This window comes from Lemur catta, chromosome 9, assembly GCF_020740605.2.
Source record: "Lemur catta isolate mLemCat1 chromosome 9, mLemCat1.pri, whole genome shotgun sequence".
In the NCBI taxonomy this organism is placed as follows: domain Eukaryota; kingdom Metazoa; phylum Chordata; class Mammalia; order Primates; family Lemuridae; genus Lemur; species Lemur catta.
Genome location: NC_059136.1, coordinates 4,905,371 through 4,924,102, shown reverse-complemented (window position 1 = coordinate 4,924,102; position 18,732 = coordinate 4,905,371). Strand labels below are relative to the sequence as shown.

At 48.2% G+C, this 18,732-nt stretch overlaps 1 long non-coding RNA gene across 2 annotated transcripts in view; it reads left to right on the top strand.

Annotated features, from left to right (window-relative positions):
• The window catches only part of LOC123645126, a 29,117-nt gene extending 10,615 nt beyond the window's left edge, over positions 1–18,502 (top strand). Inside the window, exons 5-6 of one of the 2 annotated variants that reach the window (XR_006737416.1) lie at positions 14,990–15,070; positions 15,918–18,502. This is a non-coding gene — a long non-coding RNA (uncharacterized LOC123645126). Of the gene's footprint in view, positions 1–14,989; positions 15,071–15,691 lie in introns of both variants that reach the window. The other variant, XR_006737415.1, reaches the window with a different exon arrangement.
• The last annotated feature ends 230 nt before the right edge of the window (positions 18,503–18,732 follow it).

The window sequence follows — 18,732 nt, the reverse complement described above, 5'->3', positions numbered from 1 at the left end:
TGGTAAAATACAGTTTCTTTTAACCACCATTTTTTTACTTAATACTTTAGGACATTTTTGTCTACCATTAAATATTCTTCTACAGGATTTTTAAAATGTTTATTAATATTTTTTAACCATAAGACACATTATAACTGGATATACTTATGGGGCACAAAGTAATGTTACAATTTATGAATACAATCTGGAAAAATTAAATCAAGCTAACTAACATATCCATCACGTCAAATACTTACCATTTTTTGCAGTGAGAACATTTGGAATTTACTATTAGTGATTTTGAAACATATGATACGTTATTATTTACTATATTCACCACACTGTGCAATATGGCTCAAAGAAAAAGTACTTATCCTCCTGTCTAATTGAGGCTTTGTACCCTTTGACCATCATCTCCCCGTTTCCCCCAAAGTTTTTTTTTTTTTAAGAGACAGGGTCTCACTATGTTGCCCAGGCTGGAGTGCAGCAGCTACTCACAGGCTCAGCCCCACCACTGATCAGCATGGGAGTTTTGACCTGCTCCATTTCTGACCTGAGCTGATTCATCTCTCTTTAGGCAGCCTGGTGGTCCCCAGCTCCAAGGAGGTCACCATACTGATCCCGAACTTAGTGTGGACAACTGATTGCATAGCACACTGCAGCCCAGAACTCCTGGGCTCAAACGATCTTCCCGCCTCACCTCCCCAGTTAGCTAGGGCTATAGGCGCGTGCGCCACCATGCCCGGGACAAGATTTTTTAATAGCAGCCTAACGGGTCATCATATGCCTTTCCCTGGAGCGGGGGCTCTGGCATCAGATGAGTCAGGTTAGTACCCTGTCTTCACTTCTTACAAGCTGTAACTTTTGACAACTAATTTAAACTCTCGGGGTCTTAGCTCTCATGGGAGGAAGCCAGGTCTTGAACTCAGCTGGTTTCAGAGTTGGATCTCAACTCCTGATTAATGATTGATTGATTTAGAAGCACATCAACTGAAACAGTAGATCATTAACTCAGGAACAGTCTCGTTTATTCATTAAAGTCTCTTAAAGACTTAGGATAGGCCATATTTTGTGAGTCCACAGTTTTATTGTGTGTGACTAAGAACAATAAAACTTCATGAAAGAATGCCCTGTGGTGGCTGAAAGGTGAAGGCAGGTGGCAGGGAGGAGTGGCAATTGAACCACTTAAACAAACTCCCTTATCGGATTATCAGATCATCCTTTATCAGTAGAGCCAGTGGGTAAGTGAGGACTCTAACCTCATCCCAGCTGGTTGCCTTGGAAGAGAATTGCTTAACTTCGCCATGGCTCACTTTATCATCTGTAAAAATGGGTAGAGTCATAGTTTAGTACCAACCTCATGGTAATGTCATGCAGGTGAAATGAGTACTTAGCTGAGGCAGGACTGGACAAGTGATAAGTGATCAGTAATGGCCACTGTTACTCTCACCTCTGCTGGGGCACAGGACCAGTGCGATTTGGGCATGTGAGGCCGCTCACTTGGATATTGAAGCGGGAAGACCCAAAAGGCCGGAGTGGGACTCAGGCCCAGTTTATGTGGGGCACACGCATAGTGTGAAACTCATGAGAAATGGCTAAAAACAAACTTCCTGGAATCAGCCTAGTGAGATGCTGGTAAATGTTTAACAGCCTGCTCTGGTGGAAGGTGTGTGTGTGTGGCCTGTGCGCTGCTTTGTAGCATCTGCTGACTTCTATAGTGTAAATGCTTCCCCCAGTGCTGATTTCAAACTGCCAACACGACATCACGGGACATGGAGATGCGCAGTATTTCTGTCAGACAGATACAATAGACATAAATATCCTCAGGTGCATCCATACTAGTGAAATGTAGTAAAATAATTAAGAAGTGATGAGCTTGAGTCTTTTAATATAATTTGATTGTAAAGTATCTATAACTTAATTTTAATAATGGCTATGCTTAACAACTGGCTTACAAAGCTCCTGCAGATTTAACAACTGGTTCTCCTGGGCTTGGCTGGCGCCAGACAGCACTCCAGCCTCCACGGGTCCTCTTTTGGAGCCTATGATCAAGTCCGGATAGCAGGCACGTGTAGTCAGGGCCTGCCAAAGGCACAAGTGCTAAGGGCAGGTTCAACATACTTCTCAAGGACTGGTGCTCCTTCCTCTGGCAATTGTGTCCCCTCCCCCTGGACACAGCCACAAGGTGACCTTTTTCCTTTCCTGGCTCCAAGCTGTTTCACATTCTGGTCTGCCAGCTCCTCCCCTCCCCCCCCCCCCCCCCACTGCAGGGCAGACTAGCTCACGAATGCCAGCACACGTGCTTAGGGCATCCTGGCCAGCCCCTTGCTAAATCCATGGTCATGTGCTCACAAGGCTGTCCAGATGGCCAGAAGCAGAACAGCAGCCGTGGCAAGGAGCTGCCCTCAAACCTCAGCTCTCGGGCCCGTGACATCTGTGTTCTGGGGTTAGGAATGGCCTCTGCAAACAGACCCCAGCAGCCCACCGCCCTCTTGTGTTTCAAAACCTGGATCCAAACTACCAAAATTTCTTAGTTTAATCTCACTTCTCTCCATTGCTCCTCTACCCCTATAATAACGACAGAGACAGTCACAGTGTTGACAGTTGCATGCACGGGGTGCTTGCCCTAGAATTATCCCACTTCATCCTCCTGTCAACCCTAAGAAGTAGGTGCTATTCTCATCCCAGTTCTGTAGATGAGAAACCCAGGACTCAGGGTGGCACGCCGGCTTGCCCACAGTCATAGGGAAGGACCCAGAACTTTACCCAGGTGTGTCTGTGGAACCCAAGCACTTTATCAGTGTCTTTTCTTCCTCCCTCGACTGCCTTCCTTCACGTGGTACCCCCAGTTCACACAGGGTTACGCTGCGCTCTCCGACGTGCTGCTGACCGCTGAGCGCTACTGCCGACGTTCTGGCATGGAGGCAGCAGCAGAAGCCAGGGGTCGACAGGACTGCTCTGGAGAGAGTGTGCTACGAGGAGGGGTCACTGACCAGCCCCTGGGGGACGCCAATGCCTAATGGCCCTGGGGAAGAGGAGACAGAGAAGGTGCTATCCCAGAAAGTGCGAGATGTCCCAGGAAAGAGGCTGCCAGGGGATGGCCCACGGCGGGGAAGCCACAAAGCGGACAAGTAAATGAGCACCGAAAGGTGTCCAACAGATCCGACAACCAAGAGGCCACCGGTGACCTTGGCAGGGGCCCTTTCTCCGGAGGGTGAGGAGGCCTGAGTGGAAGAGCCAGGGGAGGGGGGCGGCCCCCACTCCTGCCCCAAGGAGAAAGAGGGAGGGCCGCGCTAGGTAGACGAAGGGCTTTCGGGATTTGGGTTTTAGTTTTAGTTTAGTTTTGGTTTTAAGTTGGGAATGTCCTTAGCAAATTAATATGCTAAAGGAGCTGGCAGAGGTGAGGCTGAAGATGTCAGTGAGAGGACAGTGATGGCGAGAGGTGGCTGAGACCATGGATGCCAAGGGATCCAAGCCCCAGATGGAGAACGCTCCCCTCCCCGCCCCTCCTGGGGAGGCGGAGCTCCAGGGCTCCTGCCTGGTGGCCGCTGTTTCCTCCAAGTAGGAGGCAGAGACTGGAGGGGATGCATAGTGAGGGTGAGGGAGGCGTGTGACAGCCCACTGGGGAGGACAGTAGGAGGGGTTGCCAAGAGAAGCCACTGAAGTAGGAAGTGATACAGGTGGCCTCGATTTACAGTGGGGCCACATCCCCGATAAACCCATCGTGAGTCAGAAAATCCTAAGTGGAAAATGCACTTAATGCAGGCAACACAGCAGACAGTCCCCGACTTCCGATGGTTCAATTTAGGGTTTTTTAACTTTACGGTGCTGTGAAAGCAATGGGCGTCAATCCATCACAACGTCACAAAATCCTAAGCAGAAGCATCGCAATCAGAGACCATCTGTACAGGTGTAGTGGGACAGTCCCCGAAGGTGTCAGTGCCCCAGCAGCCCTCTACTGACACTTCTTGGTGGAGGCCAGTTGTGTCTGGAGCCCTAAGCTGTTTGTTGTCTCCTTCCTCCTGCGTTTGCCACTGGGAGGTGACACTCTCCCTCTAAGCTCTGGGAACAGCTCACCGTGGCCCCCCAAAAGAACTGAAAGAGGGTTCCTCTGGATTTCCTTCTCCTCCTTGTGAGAGGTGCGTTACCGCGCTCACGCGCCTGAGGTCACTTAACCTGCGCAGGAGCCCCACGTGCTCGTGAGGAAGTCAGTCGCTTTGCCCAGAACAAAGCAGGACTTTCAGTTCCAAGTCAGTGATTATTCCACTGAGTCACGGCATGAACCACAAGGTCTCCTGACGCTTCCCCTCATTCCATCAAACAGAAAATACATCCTTGGAATTGGCCTCCCTGTGGTCAACACAGAGGTGGGAATTCACTGCAAATGTTGGCCCTTTTCCTTATCTGAACCCAATTTGCCTCTTCAGTAATTTAGACCTACATTTCATCAGGCGGCAAGTCGCGTTTCTCTCTGGTCTAGCGTAGTGGTTGCACAGGAGCCCGCCTGGAAGGACTTCGGTGACCAACTAGTCAGGTGGCGGAGTCGCCACCTGTGTGCTGAATACTGTACAGTCTCTCTTGGCATCCGGGGGGATTGGTTCCCGGACCCCATACCAAAATCCACACATGCTCAAGTCTCTGATATAAAATGGCACGGTATTGGCACATTATCTGCACACATCCTCCCGTGCACTTTAATCATCTCTAGATACTTACATTAATATACCGAATACAGTGTAAATGCCATGTAAATTGTTGTTATACTTAGGCCGGGTGCGGTGGCTCATGCCTGTAATCCTAGCACTCAGGGAGGCTGAGGCAGGAGGATTGCTCGAGGTCAGGAGTTCGAGACCAGCCTGAGCAAGAGGGAGACCCTGTCTCCACTAAAAATAGAAAAATTAGCCAGATGTAGTGTTGCACGCCTGTAGTCCCAGCTACTGGGGAGGCTGAGGCAGGAGGATCCCTTGAGCCCAGGAGTTTGAGGTTGCAGTGAGCTATGATGACGCTACTGCACTCTAGCAGGGTGACAGAAGGAGACCCTTTTGAGAAGGAGACTCTGTCTCAAAAAAAAAAAAAAAGATACCAAAGCAAAGGGCTTTTGGTCTTGCCCAGCATTCAGGTAATGAGAGGGAGAGAGAGAGAGAGAATATTAACAAACTGTAGGAGTGGAGGAAAACAAATACCTTGATAAACCTGAGAAACTGGTTACAGGATCCCAAGAACGGAGAATAATTGTGGGGGAGGTGCCCTCTGACTCCCAGCAAAAACAACCAACCGACCATCAAACAGAAAAACATGGGGAATGACTACAGTGTTTGCAGCCTCAGATGTCTTTATACCAGTGATAGTGACAGTCCACAGTGGGGCCACAGTGAGGCCCTGTCCCCAATCAACTGAAAATAAGGCAAACAAAGCTATCTTTGGAGAGTTAGACAGTTGTGGTTAGCCGTCAGCACCAGGAGACCAAAAGATTAGAGTGGGGTTTTCCAGCTTTATTGAAGTAGAATTGACAAATAAAATGGTATACATTTAAAGCACACGTGATACACGTACACACTGTGCAATGATCACCACAATCAAGTTAACACCCCCATCCCCTCCCATAGTTACCTTTTTGTGTGTTTTTGGTGAGAACGCTTAAGATGTACTCTAAGAAGATTTTTATGTTTTTTATTTTTTTAGAGACAGGGTCTTGCTCTGTCACCCAGGCTAGAGTGCAATGGCAGCAGCCTCAAACTCCTGGGCTCAAGCAATCCCCCTGCCTCAGCCTCCCCAGTAGCTGGGACTACACGCGTGTGCCACCATGCCCGGCTAATTTTTTATTGTTTGTAGAGACAGGGTCTCACTATGTTGCCCAGGCTGGTATTGAACTTCTGGCCTCCAGCAGTCCTCCTGCCTTGGCTTCCCAAAGTGCTGGGATTACAGGTGTGAGCCACTGCACCGGCTGAAAGGTTGTTTTTAAATGTAGGACTGAAAAGGTTGGGATCACCCAGACGCTGACGCAGGTGACCTGTGTGGCACCCCAGGAAGATAAGATTGTAAGCAAGTAAAGGAAATCTCCCCAAATCTATCCTTTCTTGGTCAGAAGAAAGCCCGTTTTGCGGGATGGGGCGGGTAGTGGCAGTCAGTTGACAAAGAGCCAGAAGGTGGCAGTGTCTACCCAGAGAGGAGCAGTGAGCAGGGCCCCTGACTGGGGTGGGGGCCCTCCTCCTACCACAGCCAGAGCCACCCACGTGTACAGCCTCAGAGCCCCCCTTGCCAAGATTCCGGCCTCCCAGGCCTCCCCCCAGGCAGGGACATAGTGCCTAAGCGTGAGAAATGCCAAGGCAGGGCCCAGTTTTACTGCTGGCACGGCCCTAGCCTTTGACATCTAAATATAATAGACTCTCCTAATCCCACCCCATGGCAGTGGGACCCCCCCAACCTCACCCCACCCCACCCCGCATCCTCCCCACTGTTTCTAGGGCTCGAGAAGGTTCTTCAGTGCCCCTGGCCCCCATCCCGCCCTGCTGACCTCCTGAGTCCCCGCCCCTCACTTCCCAGGCCTTCCCTCCACCCCGTGCCCATCCTAGAAAGACGCGAGCCCGTTTCTCTGCTTTCTCCTCTCGTGGGAGACAGCTTCTGCTGAAGGCTCGGACAGCACAGCGGTGTACCTGGTAGGAAAACAAATACTTTGAAGGGAATATTATAGGTCCTGTTCTTAAAAACCTTTTGGTATCAAAATACCAAGAACATTTTTTGGCACAAATAGAAAAAAATCCATATTAAAATTCATATAGAATATCAAGGGACCCCCAAATAGCCAAAATAATCTTGAAAAAGAACATTGAATTTGGAAGATGCACGCTTCCCGATTTCAAAACTTAATACAGAGCTATAGTAATCAAAACAGTGTGGGACTGGCATAAAGACAGGCATGTGCGTGGCTCACGCCTGTAATCCTAGCACTCTGGGAGGCGAAGGTGGGAGGATCACTTGAGCTCAGGAGTTTGAGACCAGCCTGAGCAAGAGTGAGACCCCATCTCTACTAAAAATAGAGAAAAAAAATTAGCCAGGTAACTGAAAATAGAAAAATTAGCCGGGCATGGTGGCAGGTGTCTATAGTCCCAGCTCCTCAGGAGGCTGAGGCAGGAGGATTGCTTGAGCCCAGGAGTTTGAGGTTACTGTGAGCTAGCCTGACACCACAGCACTCTAGCCCGGGCAACAGAGTGAGACTCTGTCTCCAAAAAAATAAAAATAAAAATAAACATACAAAAGAATGAAGGTGGATCCTCACCAAACACTATATAAAAAAATTAACTCAAATAGTTGTACAATGAAGGCAATGGTCTATTTCTTACATGGTGTTGTGAGTAAATGAGTATTCATTATATATTATTATCCACTATCCCCTAACCATTTCTTCTTTATGTTCTTTTCTGTTGACTCAATAATTAATTTTTACAAATCAAGGAGAGTCCAGAAATGGAAACAAAATAAAATGTTAGAATACCAGAGTGTTCCCTTCTGTGCTCTCCTTTCTCTTTTTTCTTTTCTTTTTTTTTCTTTTTGAGAGAGAGAGTCTCTGTCACCCAAGCTGGAGTACAGTGGCACAATCATAGCTCACTGCAGCCCCAAACTCCTGGGCTCAAGCAATCCTCCTGCCTCACTCAGCCTTCCGAGTAGCTGGGACTATGGGTGCACACCAGTGCTCCCAGCTAATTTTTTTAAAATTATCTTTTGTAGAGGCAAGGTCTCGCTGTGTTGCCCGGGCTGGTCTTGAACTCCTGGGCTCAAGAGATCCTTGCACCTCGGCCTCCCAGAGTGCTGGGATTACAGGTGTGATCCACCACACTAGACCCTGTGTTCCCTTTTCTTTAGGTTGTTCTTAGATGAACTCTCATCTTAGTGGCAGTAGGGCCAGTGACCATGGGTGTGGTAGGATAGTAATGGCCCCAAAGATATCCAGGACCTCATCCCTGGAACCTGTGAATGTTACCTTATAAGGCAAAGGGAACTTTGCAGAGGTGAAGTTAAGGATTTTGAGATGGAGAGATTATCCTTGATTATCCAAGTGGGCCCTGAAGGTAGTCACAGATGTCCTTGTAAGAGGAGGGTACGGAGAGACATGAGGGAGGGAGAAGTAAGAGGGAGACATGAGGATAGAGGAGAAGGCAACGTGACCATGGAAGCAGAGACTGGAGTGATGCAGCCACAAACCAAGGAATGCTGACAGCTACCAGGAGCCAGAAGAAACAAGGAATGGATTCTCCCCTGGAACTTCCAAACAGCCCTGCTGACACCTTGAATTAAGCCCAGCAAGACTCATTGCAAACTTCTGGCCTCCAGAACTGTAAGAAAATTAATTTCTGTTGTTTTTTAACCCACGAAAAAAAATTAATTCAAAAGAGATAAAAGATACTAAATATAAAACCTAAAAACTAATTCTTGAAGGAAACATAGGAGAAAAACTTCCTGACATTGGATTTGGCAATAGCTTCCTGGCTATGACATCAAAAGCACAGGCAACAAAAGCAAAAATAGGCAAGTGTGACTACATCAAAAGAGCCACATCAATATAAACCAAGGCTCAGTAATGCACACCTATAGTCCCAGCTAATGAGGAGGCCAAGTCAGGAGGATCACTTGAGCCCAGGAGGTCAAGGGTGCAGTGAGCTTTGATCACACCACTGCACCCCAGCCTAGTGGGACAGAGCAAAACCTTGTCTCAAAAAAAAAAAAAAAAAAAGCCAGGCACAGTGGCTCACGCCTGTAATCTCAGCATTTTGGGAGGCCAAGGTTGGAGGATCACTTGAGGCTAGGAGTTTGAGACCACCCTGGGCAACATAGCAAGACCCCCATCTCTACAAAAAATGAAAAAAATTACCCAGGCATGGTGGTGCGTGCCTTTAATCCCAGCTATGTGGGAGGCTGAGGTGGGAAGATTGCCTGAAGCCCAGGAGTTGGAGGCTGCAGTGAGCGGGGATTACGCCACTGTACTCCAGCCTAGGCAACAGAACAAGACTCTCTCTCTAAAAAAATAAATAAATAAAAATTTAAAATGAAAACCACAATGAGATACCACGTCATACACATTAAGACAGTGTGATGGTTAATTTTATGCATCAACTTGCCTGGGCCATAGGTGTTTGGATATTTGGTCAAACCTTACTCTGTGACTGTGCTTTTGGAGAAGACGAATATTTGAGTCTGTCGACTGAGTGAAGCAGATTGTCCTCCCTAATACGGGACAGCTTCACTCTGGGAGGATGTAAACTTGTTTAGTTCCTCATGTGTTTAACCATCTCCCTTCAACCATGTCCTTAGCACCTCCCTTTCCTCAACCAAAGTGGCTGATCGAGATACTTCCCCAAACAGAAACCGTTCTCACCCCGCTAACTGCATTGAAAACTTGCCATCTGGTGCACACATTGGTCTCCTGAGAAATTGATTAGCCTGAGTCCACAGCTGAGACACGGGCTTCTCTCTACCAGCTGCCATGCCGAGGGTAGGCCCAGGGCCCCAGGGGCGATTTTGTCAGGGTAAAGGCCTCTGGGGGCAGCCTCTTGGCAGCCTGCCAATAGCACCTTCTGGCAGCATCCCATCTCAGCATCACGGATCAAGCCTCCCGAGCCTAAGGAGAAAACCCGAGAAGGATGATGGCAGAGTGATCACCAGCCCAGTGTGGGACACACAGGTGCTTGGGCCCAGAGCCAGTGGGGAAGGGGGAGGGGGTGACGGAGGACTGGACACCAAGAGAGTCCCACCTGCACAGAAATACCGAGACGGGGGCAGGGTGCCCCTGGGGAGCTCTTGGAGGTGGGGAAGATAAAAGGAAAGACTAGGGCTCTCACTGCCTATGAGTAGCACAAACTGGGAGGGGAAGCAGAGACCTCCCAGGCAGAGATCTCCAAACCTGAGCAAGAGAGGGACCTAGGGGAGAAGACTTTAGGACAAAAGCTGCCATTTGATAAGCGCTTATGTGTGCCAGGCGCTGAACACAGAAAGCAGCTAAGGACTTTACATGCCGGGCATTGTTCTAAGTGGCTGTCCTGTAAATGCGCAATGCAAACCACACATGTAACTCTAAATAGTCTAGTAGCTGCGTTTAAAAAAGTGAAAACAAAAAACCCTCAGGTGAAAATAATTATAATGATATATTCTACTTAACCCAGTAGATGCAACATATTATCATTTCAACATGTAATCAATATAAGAAATTATTAGTGAGTTTATTTTACATTCTCTTTTTGTATGAAGTCTTCAAAATCCAGTGAGAATTTACAGTTACAGCATATCTCAGCTTGGACAAGCCACACTTCCAGTGCTCAGCAGGTGCATTGATGACTACCCTATCGGACAGACGGTCTAAGCACCAGAATTTTTTTTTCTCTGAGAGACGGAGGTCTGGCTGTGTTGCCCAGGCTGGCCTCAAACTCCTGAGCTAAAGTCACCCTCCTGCCTCAGCCTCCGCGATTGCAGCCCAGCTCGAGTGCTTTAGATATATTAAGTCCTCACAACTATGCTTTTGTTATCCTCGTTTTATAGATGAGAAAATTGAAATCCAAAGGGCTTAAGCACTTTGCCCAATGGCACCAGAAAGGAAACAGCTGGGCTGGAATCTGAACCACCAAACAAAGCCAAGTGGAGTCTCCAATCTGGTCTCCTAACCACTGTGCCCTGCTGTCACCTTTATAAATCTCATCACCCTTAGGACTTAAAAAAGGGGGGGGATGGGGGGTAATCCTAGCACTCTGGGAGGCCAAGGCGGGAGAATCGCTTAAGGTCAGGAGTTCAAGACCAGCCTGAGCAAGAGTTAGACCCTATCTCTACTAAAATAGAAAAAATTAGCCGGGCCTGGTGGTGTGCACCTGTAGTCCCAGCTACTTGGGAGGCTGAGGCAGGAGGATCACTTGAGCCCAGGAGTTTGAGGCTGCTATGAGCTAGGCTGACACCATGTCACTCCAGCCCGGGCAACAGAGTGAGACTCTGTCTCAGAAAAAGCAGTGGGTGTGGGGCTGCTTGCTGTTATATTCTCTGCTTTACAGAGGAACTGAGGATAAGAGAAACTAAAGGATCTTACCCTTTGGGAGCCTGTGTTCAAATCCCAGCTAGAGTGAAAACTTGGGACACAGCAGCCACATCACCTCATATCATCAGTAAGTTTCAGGGAGGGAGAGGCTGGGAATGACCTCCTGCAGCCCACACTTAAGGAAGGCAACTTCAAAAGTTCAAAGGAAAAATGACCTCGTGGCTTGAGACTGGGGGAAGGACAAAGGTCCCTGCACCGTTGCCCGCACCATCATCTTAGATGGCTGCTCAGTCTGTTAAACAATGCACCATAATTCATTTAAGACACCTCCTATTTGGGAGCCAATTTTTCACTACTCTAAATAGCCCTGTTTGCAAGAACAGGGTCTCTGAAAAAAAATAGCCCTGCAATAAACATTCTTGTAAAAAATTTTTTCCAATAATCCAATATACAGTCAAGAACCCTTACTTCTCCACTACTTACTTAATGGTCTGGCGTTTAAGAGAGTAGGATTGAGCCAGCCGACTCCCGAAGCCTGCTGTGTCATCACTGCATGCAAGAGTCCCTGAACTTGGCCACTTACAACCCTGGTGCTTACTTGTACATGTTCGCAATTTCATTTTCTTTTCATACCAGCCAGTTTCATCTGCATTGAACACTTGGCTCCACCTACCTTTCTGTTCCCCGATAAGCTTTAGTGCAAGAGGAAACATTTCTAGGGCCACACAGCCAGCCGGCCGCCTCTGCAGCTGGCACTTTATGCGAAACAGGTGTTTCTTTGGGCCCTCCATTCGGCCTCTGCTCTTGGGAAAGCTGAGTTCAGAGCCACGTGGAACCCTCACCCTCCTGCTCCGTGGAGGTGTTTGTGCTAAGGGTACATCCGACTGCCTTTTTACCTTCCAGCTGGCTTTATGTCTTGCTCGGAGCAGTTTTGCACTGCCAGGAGCCTGGCTGAAACAGTCCCATAAACTGCTTTTTTATGCTTTTAACTGGAGCAGTAGTTTGAAATTAGCGTACATGGAGCAGGGAGGACACAACCCCCCTGAACTAATGTGCAAAATTTATATGTGCTTTATCTAGGGAGAGGTTCTTTATTTTCATTGCATTTCCAAAGGGATCTGGGATGCACAGAAGGGTCAGAACAATGCCTAGGAGAGGCCACCAAGTTGAACGTCCCACTGTCTGCTCTCGGGAGGATTCTCCCAAGAACCACCACTTCCCTGACTCCTGCCCTTCTCTTCCCTACCGTACAACGGGAGATACCAGCTTTCCTCTCACGCCCATTCCTCACAAGGTGACAGAGGTTAGGGCTCTCCGAGCGTCAGACTGTGAGCGGTGGGTGGTGGCAGCGCGTAGGGCAGCTGCATCTCTCTTTGCCTTGCTGCCTCTGCTTCTCCCGGGCCCACAGGCTGAGGCTCGGATTCTGGCCACACAAAAATGTTACCAGTGAGTTCATTAAGCCCTAGGTTTCTCATGACCACCAAAGCCTTACAGCTTTGCTGAAAACTAGAAATGCCAAGGGTTTTTTGTAACACTTGCCATCTCTCTCTCTCTCTCTTTTTTTTTTTTTTTTGAGACAGAGTCTCCCTCTGTTGCCCATGCTAGAGAGCCATGGCATCAGCCTAGCTCAAAGCAACCTCAAACTCCTGGACTCAAGCGATCCTCCTGTCTCAGCCTCCCAAGTAGCTGGGACTACAGGCATGCGCCACCATGCCTGGCTAATTTTTTCTATACATTTTTAGTTGTCCAGCTAATTTCTTTCTATTTTTTTAGTAGAGACGGGTCTCGCTCTTGCTCTGGCTGGTCTCAAACTCCTGACCTCAAGCAATCCTCCCACCTCAGCCTCCCAGAGTGCTAGGATTACAGGTGTGAGCCACCAGGCCCGGCTCATATCTCTCTCTTTTTAAAATGACATGTTAGATCAGTTGGCCTGGACTGCCATAACAGAGTGCCACAGGCTAGGTGGCTCAAACAAGAGAATTTATTCCTACAGTTCTGGAGTCTAGAAGTTTGACATCAAGGTGTCAGCAGGGTTGATTCCTCCTGAGGCCTCTCTCCATGGCTTGCAGATGGCCATCTTCTCTCTGTCTCCTCACATATTGTCTCCTCTTGAATGTCTATGTGCTAATCTCCTTATAGGAATGCCAGTCATATTGCATTACGGCCCACCCTAAGGGCCTCACTTTAACTTAATTACCTACCTCTTTAAAGACTTTACTGCCACATACCACCACATTCTGAGGTCCTAGGAGTTAGGGCTTCAACAGATGCATTTTTGAGGGACATATTCAGCCCATAACACATATTTTCCATTTTTGTGATTACAAAAGCAACATATGCTCCCCATAGAAAATTTGGAAGTATCAGAAATGAAAAAGCTAGGGTAAAAATCTCTATAAAAATCATTGTTTTCTTGGGTTTTTGTAAGTGTATAAAGTAAAAGCATACCCCTCTGTCCTCACTTCTACCTCCTCCTCCCCAGAGAACATCACTGTCCTAATGAGGGACATTTTCTGGGCTTGTACGAGCTGCTTCCAGGGACATCTTTGTCCCACACCTGCACCTGTCCATGCCTTGTGCTCGAGTTGCTAGGGAATTCAGTCTTTGCACATGTTCACAATGACTCTGTAGAATTGCTTTGTTGAAGGGTCTATAAAATGTTGATAATTAGAGCTCAGATTTAAAAGGAAATTTTACAAAGAAGACATAAAAAGATGCATGAGACCTGTTGGATAGCTTCTTAAGTTCAGGTAATGAGGCAGTCAGTTGTTTTTTCCTTACTTTAGCTTTCTACTTAGCTGGATTTTCTACATTTTCTTTCATGAGCTTATGTTACTTTTTAATAATGGAGGAAATAAACAACTGCAATAGAATACTTCCAGGGAAAACAGTTAAAAGGAACTTTTGGTTCTGTTCAGAAGGAGGAGGCCTCCTGCTAGGAGCTGTGGGGGGGGGGGGGGGCTGCTGGTGGAGGCCAAAATGGAGGTTGAGACCCTTGCAGGGGGCTGGGGGACCTACCTTTCCAACCTGGAGGGAAGTGTGTAAGTGAGCATTACCAGGGAGGAACTAGTTCTTAGTCCAAGACTGGCTGAAAAGTTTGTAATGACAAGAAGCTGGCCACTCAAGAGAAAGTTGGGTCCCTTAGCCAGGCCTGATTCTGTCCCCAACTACTAAGAAATGGGGTGCTGAGCCCCTGCCAGTCGTCTCTGAAAAATGACAATGAAAGATGAGCTGGAAAGTTAGCATCAAAAGGACATTCCCGTTTCTGAAAAGGAAGGCAATGGTGGCTTCAACCATCGGGCCAGAGGGCTGAGCAAGATTAAGGGGTGACTCAGGAACCCCTGGAAAGGACATGATGATTCACGGGAGCTAGAATTGGTTCATCAGCTGAAACTACAGATCAACCTCGGCTCCTGATTGGATTCAGCAGGTCTCCTAACGGGCTTGTTATATTCCTGAGCCAAGAAGATGAAGAAACACAAAGTAGATACCAGAAAAATTACACCAGATGGTAGTAGATTGAATTATCACAGCCCCCAAATCAGTGGATTGATGTCAAGGTGAAGACAGTTCTCCAGGTCGATGTCGAAAGGCTCCGTCCTGTTCAACTTTTTTTTTTTTATCAGTTCCTGGAGATTAGGGATCTAGTGTAATTTATTAGTATTAAGGAAAGTTGTCTTTGTTTTTGCCATTTATTTTTAAGATTCTTTTTCTATTTACTATTTTTATATAAATACATTCAACCTTTGGTATATCTGTTTTTATTTTTAGAGATGGAGGTCTTGCTGTGTTGCTCAGGCTGGCCTCAAACTCCTGGCTCAAGCAACCCTCCCATCCCAGCCTCCCGAGTAGCTGGGGTTACCGGTGTGCCACCGTACCTGGCTTGTTTTGGTCCTTGTTTTAAGGAAATACATCTCTTTCTTTTTACTTCATTGAGAGAAATGTAGCTAATGTAACTAACTGCCAATGAATCGTTTAAATGACCTTGTTGCCGCACAGGTGGAGTATGTTGCAAACCTGTGCACACAGGTGGAACCCAGCAGCGCCGGAAGCTGTGCCGTTGCGTAACTGGTACAGCAGGTGAGGCACAGGTACACCGCTCCCCCCCCCCCCCCGGGCCCAACCTGAGCCACTCACTCCACTGCGGAGACGCTGCTGGCTGCCTGCCCACAGCCATTCCTCGCTTCCTGTTTTTTAAGTGTCATGGTTTTCCCCCCAGTTTCCACCTCTCTTCCTTGCATCCATAGGCCTCGGGGAAGGCTGACCCCACATGCCAAGAGTCACCCGGTTGGCCTACGGGTCATCCTTTTCCCTTGAGAGTGACTGGGTCAGGAAAGGTCATGTGACCTGATCTGACCAATACCTGAGCAGAAGTCCAGGGAGGGGGGAAGGGTTACTTCTGGGAGGTTGTCTCCCTCCTAAGAGAAAGCCACAGTCTATCCGTTAGAAATGTCCTTATCAGCAGGTAACAGAACTCCCCCGCTTAACAGTAGTTTAAGGGTAAAGATACTTAATGATCTCAGTACAAGGTGAAGGTAGGCAGTTTGTCATTGGCACTAAGATCGTCATCTCTGTGACTCTCTTAGTCTTTCTTTTATGGTGGCAAGAAGGCTGTCACTGCAGGTATTCTGTCCACATTGAGGCAGGAAGAAAGGGACTGTGGCCGTGACACTGTCCCTTTTCTGACCGGGGCTTTCCCAGGAATCCCACAGCACTCTTCCACGTCCATCTCACGGGGCAGGCCTGGGTCACGTGGCCACTCCAGCTGCACGGCAGGCTGAGACGCGGTTCTTAGCTCTGCTTGTCTCTAGAAGAGACGGAAAAGGGAGAAGGGGAACTGGAACCAGTTTAGCTACATACAGGAAGAGATACTCCTAATCTTTGGACTCTGTAGTGTCTGGACCTGCTGCCTCCATCTTGGTTCCAGCCTGGGCAGGAAGCAAGTGCTGAGAAGGCCGGAGCAGAGAGATAGCAAAACCAGCACCCGAGATCGACAGCGCAAACGGAAAGTGGGCAAAGTATGTGAAGACAAAGTTCACAGAGAAGGAAAAACAAGTAGCCCTTAAGCATAGGAAAAAAATGGTCAATCTCACTTATAACAAGAGAAATTAAAATTGAAATAACACTTGTGATACCACTTTTCACCTACAGACTGGCAAAAATCCAAATGTTTGACCACACATTCTGTTATTCATGTACAGTGGGGTATGCAATCGCAACACAGCTTGGAAATACTCAGGAACTAGAAAGTTCTTCAATGAATAAGAAACTCAATTAAAGACAGCAAGATGGACTGCAGAGCTAAAGACGCCAGGTTAAGGAAGCCCAAGGTGGCCATGTTACCACCCCAAGTTGCAACTCCTGAGAACCATCTCCAGATCTGGAGGCTGTGGACCAACAGACGTCTCATGCATGGAGGGCAAATGGCACAGCTCCCTGTGGAGGGGAAGAGTGAACAAAGGAACCCATGAACTGGGATCTCTGGGTCCCCACTGAGACGCTGTATCAGCTGACCCAGAGCACACTCTCCACAGGACTTCCTCTTAAATGACACAATAAATATCCTTGCCAAATAAACCAGTTTGGGTAGGATTTCTGTTATCTAGAACCAAAAATATCTGAATGATACCCCTGACCCCCACCCTGGCCCAGGAGCAATGCTGTCCTGATCAGAAGCCAGATTACAGAGTCTGGATGGGTCATCCCATGACTAGCCAAATCCAAACAGGTATAAGTCCAAAAGCTGAGATCATCGCTGACAGCAGAATCCCTCCCAGGGAATGGGCCATGAGCCACTCCAAAAGCAGTGGGTGGGCAACTGCCTGGGGTTATATTCACTCCTCGTGGTCTTGGGAGGAGTTGCCTCCTGAGTGTTTAGAAGTCCTGGTGGAATTCAGGTGTAGAGATGGTTCCAAGGTGCTGGAACTTGGGGTGGTAACATGGCTGCCCTGGGCTTTCTTGACTTGCTGTCATGAGCTATCAGGTTTATCTGATTGTCTTTAGTTGAGTTTCTTATTCACTGAAGAACTTTCTGGTTCCTGAGTATTTCTAAATTGTGTGGCAATTGCATACCCCACTGTAAATGAATAAATTGGCCTTCTGTTTGCCTTTTGAGAAATTACTAGTGAAGAATGGACAGGCCCAGTGGAATCCCTCAGTCCAACATTCCTCACTAATGACTTTTTTGGTCTGAAACGTGTTTGAAAACAGTTGGCTCCTGCCCTCAAGCTACCCTGCTTCATGAACTGAATTTCATAATCCATGCCCACTATACTGAACCTAGTGACTGGGACAAACTTCCAGGGCAGTCATAGCGTGGACAGCTGCCACCTGTATCAATGTGTAGGGCCTGCATCAACCCTGCCCAAGTGTTCTCTGCAGAGAGTGAGCATACCTGGCTTCTGGGCTTGGGAGCCCCTAGGGCTCCGGGATCCAAAGGACTTGGTTTGCTCCCTTCAAAGATAGAGGCAGGAGCAGGACCAGGGAATAACCAGTTGTGCCGATGAGGGGTACTCTGATGCCCCCGGTGCAGCTCTAGGTCTGCTAGGGGCAGGAAGAGGTGTGCAAGTGGGCCAAGCGTCCCTGGCAGTGCTTCCTATTTGATCATGTGTAGCAGCCACATGGTGAGAGCAAGAAGATGCAGAGAAGTGTGGGGTCTTTGCAAAGGCAGAACAGTGAGTGTAGGTGCCAGGTGGGCCACAGTGCCTTGGGCTAATGGTTGTATCTCCAAAGACGGGTAGATGCTGGCTTCCTCCTTAACATCAGTCCAGCACCCCCCTCCCCACGCCCAAGGCCTTGGTCTGTGGGCCTGGCATTCTCCCAGCCTCCTCTCCACCATGTCTCCAGCAAGTGTCCTGTCATCAGCCTTACCCCACGCTGATTACTGCTCTCAGCACATGTATGTTTAGTTTAGACTCTGCTGTTGTTTTGTAATTGTTTGTGGGTTGTGTCATATGTGTATGTTGTGTCTAAGGTGGATGGAGGCCCCTGAGATGAGGATCTGTCTTCTAGTTTTCTTCAAACATCACCCTCCTCCTCCACAACCACCACCAATAATAACTAGCACCTAATGCAGGGCATTACGTAACGCAGACACAATGCCTGTGAGTGAGTTCACAGCACAGGCGCTCAGAGTTTGCCCCACTGAACACAAACAGCACACAGGTGAGAAGCCGAGTTTTCAGAGCTGAGGACTGGCGTAGGGAGGAGCCCTTTGCTTTTGCAGTTGGTTTAACAGACGAAGGATTTGCCCCGATGGGGCTGTTAGAATAACAAAAATAGTAGAAGACGTGTTCCATAACCTCACAAAGCATATGTACATGTGAATATTCTTCACAGAGCTGGGAAATAATTAAAACAACAATTTGCAGACATCACAGCCTCCTGGCTTAGCAGGTAAGTGTTAAAAGAGAGAAGATTTGGCTTTGGCTTTGGAAAATCCAAAACAGCTTTTTCCAAAAGTCTTCACTGTGCGATTCCTTGAGATATCAGCCTATATGTCTTAAATGATTTGTTTGTGTTCTCAGCTTTTCACAAATGTATTTTCTTCAAACAATGAAGAAAGAAAGATGCAAATTCTCCACCTCCGGAAAGGTCGAGGTGCTGGGTGGCTCCCGGCCACGAGGGGGCGTGGTCTCCCCGGTCCTGGCGCCATGGACGGCTGAGCCTCGCCACAGCCTGGCAGAGCTGGGGGACGCCCCCGCAGCCGAGGTTGGGGGGCCCAGGAGTCTGCAGACCTCGTC